This window comes from Somniosus microcephalus, chromosome 24 (assembly GCF_052327205.1).
Source record: "Somniosus microcephalus isolate GS21.2 chromosome 24, FLI_Smic_1.0, whole genome shotgun sequence".
NCBI lineage: Eukaryota > Metazoa > Chordata > Chondrichthyes > Squaliformes > Somniosidae > Somniosus > Somniosus microcephalus.
Genome location: NC_141010.1, coordinates 15,122,473 through 15,134,417, shown reverse-complemented (window position 1 = coordinate 15,134,417; position 11,945 = coordinate 15,122,473).

Below are 11,945 nucleotides of genomic sequence, written 5' to 3'. Positions count from 1 at the left end.
CCAGTAGCCCGAAGAGCTGTTCCTTGCAGCAAGGCGCATTCGCACCACACTGGCATTAGAGCCTTCTCTTCACTACATGAACAGTCCTGTGTACACCTTCCCCCATCCCCCCCCGCCCGCTTTCCCACCACGAACATACCATCACTTACACAACCTTCCCTGTGCGCATAAACTCACACAGTTTCCTATTCATGCCACTTCCAAGCCTTGCCAAGAACGCTAGACCTGAACCCCTGAAGAGTTGCTCCCAGTGGGACTAGGGTTTGCAGCGAGCCCCGATGAGAAGGTCGCAGGCTACCAGTGCCTGATTTATTTAAATTAATGGACAGAAAGGCAAGGGTGTAAGCCCTTGATTTGCTGTTCAGTGCTCCCTGTGAGCACCACTTCATGTCGCGAGCACCTGACCGGGGAATCAGCCCTTATGTCATTACATAAGATTACACAGGATATACGGCACAGAAACAGGCCATTCGGCCCAACCAGTCCATGCCGGCATTTATGCTCCACTCGAGCCTCCTCCAGTCTTTCCTCATCTAAATTTATCAGCAAAACCCTCTATTCCCTTTTCCCTCATATGCTTATCCAGCCTCCCCTTAAATGCATCTATACTATTCGCCTCAACCACTCCCTGTGGTAACGAGTTCCACATTCTCACCACTCTTTGGGTAAAGGTGTTTTTTCTGAATTCACCTATAGGATTTCTTGGTGACTATCTTATATTGATGGCCACTAGTTATGCTCTTCCCCAATAATTTTAATCAACTCCCATGGGCCTGATAGTCTTCCACCCTTCTATAGTGTCTCGGTTCCCAGTGCTACAGAGAGGATAAGGATGTGGAAATTCATGACACCTGGTCTCTGTCCCCTTCATGTTGCCCTGGAGAAGCGGACCTGGGTCTGCCTTGCACCTACAACGAGCAGGGGCAGCCGTGAAGAGGAGGTGGGAGGGGGTGTTCTAGCCCGCTAACCTCAGTGTTTTCTGTGTGCGATGGAAGGGTGTCCAATTTGAGGGGCAGGAAAGAGGCTGGTACCAGGCCAGGAGGCCGCCTGGTTCCTGTTTTCCAGCCCTCGAGGGCAGCTTAGTCCGATTGCTTATCTGGTTATCACAGTGACATAGAGCAAACTTCCCCATTTCTGTCCATCGGGCGCAAATCTTCTCCCATCTCATCCCCCAGATCAAATGGCATTTTGCTCCCTCTTTTCCAGTTCCAACTTGCTCACCTCCCCACCCTGCTAACACTCATCCCTTCCCCCTCACTCCATACTGATACTCCCCTCTCCCTCACTCCACACTGACACCTCCCCTCCCCCTCACTCCATACTGACACTCCCCTCCCCCTCACTCCATACTGATACTCCCCTCCCCCTCACTCCATACTGATACTCCCCTCCCCCTCACTCCATACTGACACTCCCCTCCCCCTCACTCCATACTGACACTTCCCTCCCCCTCACTCCATGATGATACTCCTCTCCCTCCCCTCACTCCATACTATATGACACTCCTCCCCTCCCCCTCACACCATGCTGACACTCCTCCCCTCCCCCTCACTCCATGATGACACTCCCCTCCCCCTCACTCCATGCTGATACTCCTCCCCTCCCCCTCACTCCATGCTGACACTCCTCTCCCCCTCACTCCATGCTGATACTCCTCCCCTCCCCCTCACTCCATGCTGACACTCCTCTCCCCCTCACTCCATGCTGACACTCCTCCCCTCCCCCTCACTCCATGATGTCATTCTTCTTTCACATCTGTTCAAGCTTCCGAGAAATGGGTGCTGTTCCTATTGGCAGCCTTTGATTCTGCAATTTACTGAGCAGGTCCAGGCTTCCTGGGAAGCAGTGCGTTTGACACAAAGGCCGGGATTTTCTCGATCGATGCGGCTTGGGAGCGGATCAGGTGGCTTCCGGGTTCCAGTCCCGCCCCCAACTACATCCGGCCTACAGACGTGATTTTACGTCAATTAGCCCGCCAATTAAGATGAAGCCGGTCAGATGACGTCAGTTGATGACGCGTCATCTGCTGGTTTTCTTAAAGGGACCACGCACAATTTTTCTATGACAGCTCATTTCTCAGTGGTTGACAGCATTGAGGTGCTGCAAACACTGACAATGACTGTTCACAGGTGAGCTCTTGCACCCAGGCTCTCCAGTGACTCCCTCCTTAGGCTAGAACAGATGGCAGCTGCAGGTGAGGTTACAGAAGCGATCTGTCACTGGTGAGAGAGGTTCTCCCAATGAGGTGGGACCAGACAGCCAATTCAAAACTTGTTACATACAGAAAAGTGTAAATGCATTAAAAATGAATTTCCCAACATTTTCTTACCTCTGATACTCACCAGTGCACCATTGGATCCTTCACACCACTTCTGCAGCTGTCATCAATGCAGAAACATTACAGCAGACCCACAACTCGCCACATTTACCTGGCGTGGTGTCTGGACATCGGGAAGCCCGAAGTAGAAGTGTCAAAATTGCAAAAGAGCCTGTTCACTGCCTGTTAACAACCTTTAACAGGCAGTTAAGTGGCTATAATCCTCTTCACGCCGCTAGGTGTCGGGTCCCTGTGCAAATTGGGGACCCGACACTTGGGAAGATTGGTTGGAGGCGGGTTGACAGCGGGTTTGCTTCCTGCTGTCAATCTTTGCGATTTTGCCAGATGTCCCGCCTCCAAACCCGCCCCCTGAGCGCCGGCACAATCCCGGCCAAAGTGTGTGATGTTGGAGGAGTTGTTTCATCGCCCACTCATTCTCACAGGATAATGAAGCTGGGATGTGAGTAATTTGAAGAAACTGCACAATTTCACAGGAACCAGCAGACAAAGGAAAATGGGGATCTTTTACAAATGTAACACAAACTAGCAGAAAGGTTACCGGGATAAGGAGAATTTAGAGCCTTGTGGCCCTGAAATTCCTCAGGCTGTGTCCCCACCAGAGTTCTCGGGTCAGTGGGAGGGCACTTCAGAAAGAAAGAAAAGAAAGAATTGCATTTCTATAGCACCTTACATGAAGTGTATTCACTGTTGTAATGTGGGAAATGTGGCAGCCAATTTACGCACAGCAAGCTCCCACAAAACAGCAACGTGATAACGACCGGATAATCTGTTTTTGTTATGTTGATTGAGGGATAAATATTGGTCAGGACACCGGGGATAACTCCCCTGCTCTTCTTCAAAATAGTGCCCTGGGATCTTTTATGTCCACCTGAGAGAGCAGACGGGGCCTTGGTTTAACATCTTATCTGAAAGACGGCACCTCCGACAGTGCGGCACTTCCTCAGCACTGCACTGGGAGTGTCAGCCTAGATTTTTGTGCTCAAGTCTCTGGAGTGGGACTGTGAACCCACAACCTTCTGACTCAGAGAGGACGCAAGTGCCACTATGGATATCTCTCTGATGCCTACCTATACCATGCCAGGCTTAGGCACACCGGGGCAGGGGCTGCCCAGACCCCCAACCCCTCTCCAACCCCACTCCAAAAATGTTCCCCTCAGTCCCCTGAGCAAGGGAGCAGGTTTACATACAGCGCTTAAATTTAAAAAAAACTGCATTCTTCATGGGTCCGGACCTGGACCCCACCAGTGGGACTCGGATCTGCCCCTTTGGAAGCTGCAGTGCCCCCACTCACTCGTTGTACCAGCCTCCACTGATAGGGCGGGTCCCCAAGGAGACTGAGCCTGTTCCCCGACCATTGGCTGATGGAAGTTTCACCCCTGACAAGGCATTGAGGAAACTGGGTCTCTGCCATTTTCCCGGGGGTTCTATTGGCCACTCGCCAGAGTTACGACTGGAGACCAGCGGAACCCTTGAGGAATTTTGGAGCCCATATCTCCAACACAACGACGAGCTGTGGCTTACCGTCGGAGCTGTTACCCTGCAACCTCCGCCAAAGAAGGTATTTTTTGTTTTTGTTTCCGTCTTTAGGTGCCCCTGTGTCGCACAACATCCTTTTCCCAAGAAGCCATGAAGCCGAGCCGGTCCCAAGCCCCTCCCAGTGAGCTCTGTGACTGACTGCTTGGATGAGCTGAATAACACTTGACCTTTGATTGTCCCTCCTGCCTCCACTCGGCAGCCCTCCTGATGCCTTCTTTGAATTAATGCCACGGGATCTTTTACGTCCATCTGGGAGGTCAGACGGGGCCCCGGTTTAACGTCTCATCTGAAAGACGCCAACTCTGACAGTGCGGCACTCCCTCAGTACGCCACTGGAGTGTCAGCCTAGACTTACTCACGGTAGCGAAACGCAACACAACTCAGGAATAAAAGCAGGACTTGCCAGGAACGCACAGCAGGTTCGTTCTGACGAAGGCTGTCAACCAAAATGTTTATCTGTCTTTTACTAAAGACACTGTTTAGCTTGGCTCAGGAGAAGCAGGCATTTGTGCGCCCGCTCCCTACATTTAAACTGATTAACATGGTTGTTTTACCCTGGTGGCAGAATTGTAGAGCCATGAAAGAATGCTGGGTGACCTGCTGTCTGCTTTTCGTATTTTCTGTTTTTATTTCAGATTTCCAGCATCCACAGCTTTTTAACAATAGTCGGCGTACAGATTCGACTGGGATGTGTCAATCAGCTGACATTTCCCTGCCATATAATACTCTTATTTAGCAACACAAACACGAGAGTACTTTTTAAAAACTACTAATCCAAACAGCTTTTGCGTACATAGACACCAGTGCCTCTCAGAACTAGCTTTGATTTTAGATGTTTATCTTTTTTCATTTCTGCACTATATGTTCTCATGTTACCTAATGCTGATTTATTCTCTGTTTGCATTACTGTATTGCTTATAATATGTGATCTTGTCAAGTGGGTCCTGATGGAATCTAGCTTTCAGTAGCCACTTGTGTTCTGTTCTATATAAAGCCTTGTCAAATAAATGATGACTGGCTTTTCTTTTTCTTCTTAAAGGGCTTGAGCTGTGCCTTCCAATGATGATTGTTCAGTTGTGTACTGTTGAACTTAATTTTTTAACATGGTTCGCTCTCATATAATAAGTCATCTTCCATGCCCTGGTAGCGTACTAGCAATCTAAGGTGTGGAGCAGTGCCAAACGTCTCCAATGTCAAATACGTGAGTTGGCAAGTGCCCAGACTTGGCCCCAGACATGTTCCCAGACACGTTCCCAGACACTGTCCCAGACACGTTCCCACACACGGCCCCAGACACATTTCCAAACTCATGCCCAAACAACTGCCCAAACATGGCGGAGCTGTCAAACATTCATGATCATTGAGCGAGTTCTGTAATTTTGCACAAGATTATGGAGGTTTCTAAAACTGCATTTGTTGATTCTTTTGGGTTACAACAGCATCAAGAACCGCATCGGAAGCAGGCACACACAGGTCTGCACTAGTAGCCATTCATCATGCAGAATTTCTTCCACGAGTGATTAGCCACGCACCATAACTGTACTCAAACAGCACACACTATTTAAAAGCTATCAGCACAATTACACTGGAACCTCACTATTACTAACTTCTGCTCAGAAGCCCCACCAGAGTGGAAGTTAGGAGAACTCCACCCTTAATAAAGGAAATCCCTCATGAGAAGAACTACATGCATGGGCGCATGCAATAAGTACATGCACCACTGGCATGACATCATCTCTGAAATAGGTGTGGGCTCCCTGACGAGCTCAGTGGGCAAATGCATTGCTTTATGCGGTACTGAGCTTCACAGGCAAGGAAGATCTCAGTTTTGAAGCCAGGTCTTTGTTGAGTTAATTGGTCTAAACCTGGCAGCAGTAGGGGTGTTGCATTTGGCTCCTGTGTTTTCAAGCCAGGGAAAGGAAAAATCAATTGGCACTTGCCAACTCATGTGTTTGACATTGGAGACGTTCGGCACCGCACCACACCTTAGATTGCTAGTGCGCTATCAGGACATGGAAGATGATTTATTATATGAGAGTGCACCATGTTAAAAAGTGGATATTGGGCCAGGATAGGATCAAACTAGGCTGTGGTGCCACTCATTGGTGCATAGCCCACTAATACGCATTGTCTAGGCTTACACATGAAGAACGGTCCCCTGGGTGGGGTATCACAGAGGGCTGCTGACACTGTGGATTTGTAAAAGAAAGACTTGTATTTATATAGCACCTATCATGAGCTCAGGACATCCCAAAGCGCTTTACATTCAATGATGTACTTTTGAAGTATAGTCACTGCTGCAATGTAGGACACATAAGAACATAAGAAACAGGAGCAGGAGTCGGCCATTCGGCCCCTCGAGCCTGCTCCGCCATTCAATAAGATCATGGCTGATCCAATCTTGACTCCCTTGTAGTACACTGAGGAGAACTCCCCTGCTCTTCTTTGAATAGTGCCTTGGGATCTTTTACATCCACCTGAGAGGGCAGACAGGGGCTGGGTTTAATGTCTCATTTGAAAGATGGCACACTGCGACAGTGCAGCACTCCCTCAGTACTGCACTGGGAGTGCTAGCCTAGGTTTTGTGCTCAAGTTTCTGGTGTGGGACTTGAACCCACCGCCTTCCGGCTCAGAGTTAAGTGTGCTACCAACTCAGGCAAGGCTACCCTAGCAGGAGCAGGGATAAGAAAGTAACAACAAACAAAATGGGTTCCACCTCCTCCTCTTGGACACTGGCAGTCAATACTTACCATTAGGATGTGGGGAAGGAGATGGAGTGAGTCAGCAGAATTACCAGCCTGGCATCCAGTTTTGTTCCTTTCTGTGGTAGTAACAGTACTGGCACAAATGCGACCACTTAAAGGATGGCACCTGCTCCACAGCATTCGTGTTTCCATGTTGTCTCTTGCATAGACAGTTATGTCCCTCCCGTCAGCGGGTAGGACTCCAGTCATATGCTCAGATGGCAGTCGGGTCACAAAAAGATTCCGTTTTCTAAACAACCCAGATTAATCACTCGGGTCAACTTTCTGCCTACTCTGTTAACAGGGACAACAATATCTAGAGTCTCCTCCAAGGACATTAACATATTTAAACTTACAGATTATCTTTGGGGAAGAGGGGCGTTTTGTCATTTTGGAGAAAACTTGGTATTTTCCACCAAACACATGTTCTACTGATACCATGGCCTAGAAATTGGTCCGTGCAGCACCCATTTTTCGGGGCCTATTCAGACTACTAAGACCCCAATATAGGCAGGAAGCGTGCGCACATTTTTGGCCGGAAGTGCACAAGACCTGAAGCAGGTGTACTCTTCTGGTTGGGTGATTAAACTTTGGGTCTGTAACTTAATAAAACTTTAAATAAAACTTAACAAATTAAATTAAAATTTGGTTGCCGGGGGTGATGATGCGCTCCAGTCCCCGCGGCGCCCACTGGTCGCGGAAGGCCTCGAGCGTGCCGGCGGACACCGCGTGCGCCAGCTCCAGGGCCACCCAGGCGCGAACATGGCCGTGGAAGAGAGGCAGGCAGTCGGGCCGGTTGACCGCCTGCTGCCCTGAAGCAGGTGTAAGGTGCTTTGCACATCTAAATAAGGGGCCTGACATGAACCAGTCATTCATGAAAGAAAGACTTATGAAATAATACTGAGCAGCCTGCGGGTGGCGCTGTCCAGGGAGAGTATAAATACTCGGGCACGGGCCCAGCTTGCGCAGGACATTCTTAACAGGAACGAGTGAAGGACACAACTAGACCTCCATGTTGTAAAACAGTTGATTAAAGCTTTGTTTAATGCTTAGACCAAGTGCCTAGTAGTTCTCTTACGTCAGGGCCTATAACCTGTTTGAGGTCCCCCTTTCCAAGATTGGTTTGCCCTGCGCTAAGCGAAACCAGCCCTCTAGATCGCTTGCACCAAAGAAGGTAAGTAACTTAGCTGAAGGTAAGCACTCCTGTGACTCCCTGGCCTCCTCTCCCGATGCCCAATCCTGGACCTCCAGACCCGACCACGAGCCCTACCCCCTCGACCTAACCTGCGCCCCCTGACCTAGGCCTCGCTCCTTGACGACACTTACCTGAGAGCCGTGGCAAACTTGGCGTCCTCTTGACCGGCGAGCTCATCACGCTTCGCTGGGATCATTAAAATAAGGCCTGTGGCCCACGATCTGGAGGGCCGAGGACCTCACCATTCAGGCATGGGGTGTGGGGGGCGGGCGGGGGCAAACGACACCTCCCTTGCTCCCAACAATGGTTAAGACCCAATTTCTAGACCCATATGTCTGTTATATACAGAAAATCTGTCATTTTCTTGAGGTGCATTCAAGAAACGTAAAGAAATTGGAGAACTTGACTAGGACAGAGTGGTTCTATTTTTGATTCATGTTAAAAACCAAGCAGCCAAGATGTAATTTAACAGTCCACGCCCATTGCTTAATGCAGCTTGAAATACTCTCTTGGTTCATTAAGCCCTTCTCTGGCAACTTGTAGTTGCTAAAGCTCTTAGAATAGCACAGGCCATGCCAAGACACCCGTTACATGAATATATTAATGAGAATAGGACCCAGGGGACAAAAGACCTTCACATGTTACAGGAAATTTCAGAAACTACAAGAGTTGTTATAACGCTGCTTGACAAGCACCGTGTTGCTGCATTTCAATCTGTACATGTCCCTGGCTTGTTTCAACAGTTGCACTCCCTCTTTCACAAGGCTCTACGAGGCTAGGGAGTGTGAAAGGGCCAGTATCTGCCATGTGCAGTTACCGTATTACCCTCCTCTGCAAGTACAGACCTCTGCTTGGCAGAAAATTATTGATCTCCAGTTCTGTTCTGTTCTGTTCACCACACTTTCGGAAGGATGTGAAGGCCCCTTGAGAGGGTGCAGAGGAGATTTACCAGAATGGTTCTGGGGATGGGGTTCTTAGCTACAAGGACAGGTTGGAGAAGCTGGATTTGTTTTCATTAGAGCAAAGGAGGTTGAGGGGTGATTTGATAGAGGTGTACAAGATTATGACGGGTTTGGATAGGCTAGACGGGGAAAGGCTGTTCCCACCAGTTGATGGTACAAGGACTAGGGGACACAGATTTAAGGTTTTGGGCAAGAGATACAGGGGGGATGTGAGGAAAAACTTTTTTACGCAGCGAGTGGTGAGGACCTGGAACTCGCTGCCGACGGAAGTGGTGGAAGCGGAGACACTCAGGCCTAGAAATTAGGTATGGCCCCGCCAGCTCAGTTGCGCCCAAAAGTTTGCACAGCGCCCGGAGCCCGTTGCGCCCGCCAGAAATTCACTTTTAGCGCCCCAAGTCGGAACCGGGCGCTGTTACAGGGTGTGCCTGCCTCCACTTGGGGCGCTGAAAGTGAATTTCAGCGCTCCAGCTGCGCCACCCGATGCGGTGCGGCAGGCTGGGGTACTGCAGGCCTCCTCCTTCTCTTAAGGAGGAGCTGCCTGCAGCCGTGAGATCGCCGCTGGATTCTGCCGGCAAATGAGCCCGGCACCACGGAGAAGTGCCGGGCTCGCGGGAATCAGCCACCAATGCCACGGGGGGGGGGGGTGGTGTAGGAGGCCGGGGAGGGAGATGCGGGCAGGCGGCCGCCGAAAAAGCGGCCGGCCGCACCTCCACCTTTATGCGCCCCACTAACGCTGCATGAAGGCCGTGTTTCACGAACGTTGTTTGCGGCCGCTGCGGAAGAGGCGGCCGCAACTGAATATGGGCGTCGGGCCGGCATCGGAGCGGAACCGGGGCGCTGCGCACACCGATGACGTCATCAGTGCCGGCGCAGCGCTACCGGCTACCGCCGCCTTTAACGCTGCACTCAATTTCCGCGCTACCAACCCCGCCGGCGCAGAAGGCCTCTTTAGGCGCTAAGTGGGCGCAAGGCCCACTGAATTTCTAGGCCTCAATGATTTCAAGGGGAGACTGGATAGGCACTTGAGGGAAATAAACTTGCAGGGCTACGGGGATAGAGCGGGGGAATGGGACTGACTGGATTGCTCTACAGAGAGCCGGCACGGACTCGATGGGCTGAATGGCCTCCTTCTGTGCCGTTATGGCTCTATGGGGAAAAATTCAGTTGATTTGCACCTCCCGTTAGCACCCTGAGACTCAAAGCAACTAGCACTTGGGTGCAGTGCTGCTAACATCTCCCATGAAATTCAGCGGGAGGTTAGCAGCGGCGGTAACCGTTAGCGCCCCGTGGCGCTGCACCTCGTGCGTAGTGCCCCGGCCGCGCTCTTCGGTAGCGCTCCCTGACTTACCGCCAAATGCTATGTATGACAGTGTCAAAGGGGCCTACCTGCGGCCGGGGCAGCGCAAATTAAAGGGGAGGTGCTAGGCGGCCATTTTTGTTGCTGGTCGCCTGCCAGCACTTGCCCCCATTGCTGTCCCCGGCCTCCTGTGCAGCCTCCCACCCCCCACGGGCTGCCAGCTGCGCTCCATGAGCCCGGCACTTCTCTTGAGTGCCGGGCTCTTTTGCCGGCACTCCGATAAGGGGAGGAAGGCCTGCAGTACCGCCGTGCGACATGTCGCAGCGCTTGGCGCTGCTGCCCGTAGCACCACGATATTCACTCCCAGCGCCCCGGCGAAGTTAGCGCCCCAATGGGGGCGCGACCCAATTTTGCCCCCTATGACTCTATGATTCCCTCGCCCCACCCACCCCACCCCGAGTGGCAACTGTTCAATAGCTGCCAATGGCCTCTTGTCTCCAGCAGATCACTCCCCCTCTACAGCGTTGAAAACACTGGTTAGACATATTCCTGGTGGTTCCATCACATGGCCCCCAGTTTCCAACCACCCGTCCACTTAAACAACCTTTCCCGCCCCCCCCCCCCCCCAAATAATACTGTGGCTACAAGAGCAGGTCAGAGGCTGGGAATTCTGCAGTGAGTGTCTCACCTCCTGACTCCCCAAAGTCTTCCCACCATCTACAAGGCACAAGTAAGGAGTGTGATGGAATACTCTCCACTTGCCTGGATGAGTGCAGCTCCAACAACACTCAAGAAGCTCGACACCATCCAGGACAAAGCAGCCCGCTTGATTGGCACCCCATCCACCACCTTAAGCATTCACTATTTCCAGCACCGGCGCACCGTGGCTGCAGTGTGTACCATCTACAAGATGCACTGCAGAAACTCACCAAGGCTTCTTCGACAGCACCTCCCAAACCCGCGACCTCTACTACCTTGAAGGACAAGGACAGCAGGCGCATGGGAACACCACCGCCTCCAAGTTCCCCTCCAAGTCACACTCCATCTTGACTTAGAAGTATATTGCCGATCCTTCATCGTCACCTTCTCAAGGGCAACTAGGGATGGGCAATAAATGCTGGCCTTGCCAGCGAAGCCCAGATCCCATAAGCAAATAAAAACATTCTTTTTTCCAATTTTTAAAATAATAAACAGAAGTGTTCAAAGAAAATGAAAAACATTTTAAATTCCGCAATTATTTTTCTCTTCGGTTTACTCACAGCTGTGCCCAGGAGATTATACTTCAATTCCTGGAGACTCTGGGACTATTCTGGAGGGTTGAGAACCCTACTCCTCACACTCCTGTGCCTCATGGATGTCCTCAATGGCCTGCTGGAGGCATGCAGCAGAGCTGAAAGGTAATGGTGACTTAAGTTAAGTTAAGCAAAGTATACCAAAATATCCAATGTCCACGCTCAAGATCGCAGAGCTCGTTAAACCCTCAGGCTGAATACCGACTGCTAGGTTTTGTTTGAAACCAGCCGGTTTTGCTCCTAAACTTTCAGCTACAGATAATGGCTGCTCATCCACCCTTCTCTCCAACAGTGGAGACTTGCACCAGGCTACAGAAGATGGTGGTATAGGCACAGAGGGATATATTGTGGCAGCACTGACTATGCCATTTTTTAAAGGTGAGGTTAACCCAAACCTAATACAATGGCCAGAATTTTCCCCAGGTAGGCGGGTTGGGGGCCGGGGGGCCTCCGAGGTGGGCGGGAAACCCGAGAGGCCAGGTTTCCCGCCCACAGCCAGCCAGATTGAGAGGCTGGTTGGCTGCAGGCGGGTAGGCCTCAGAAGTGAGGGGCCGGTCTGGGGGAGGGATCGCGGGAGGAGG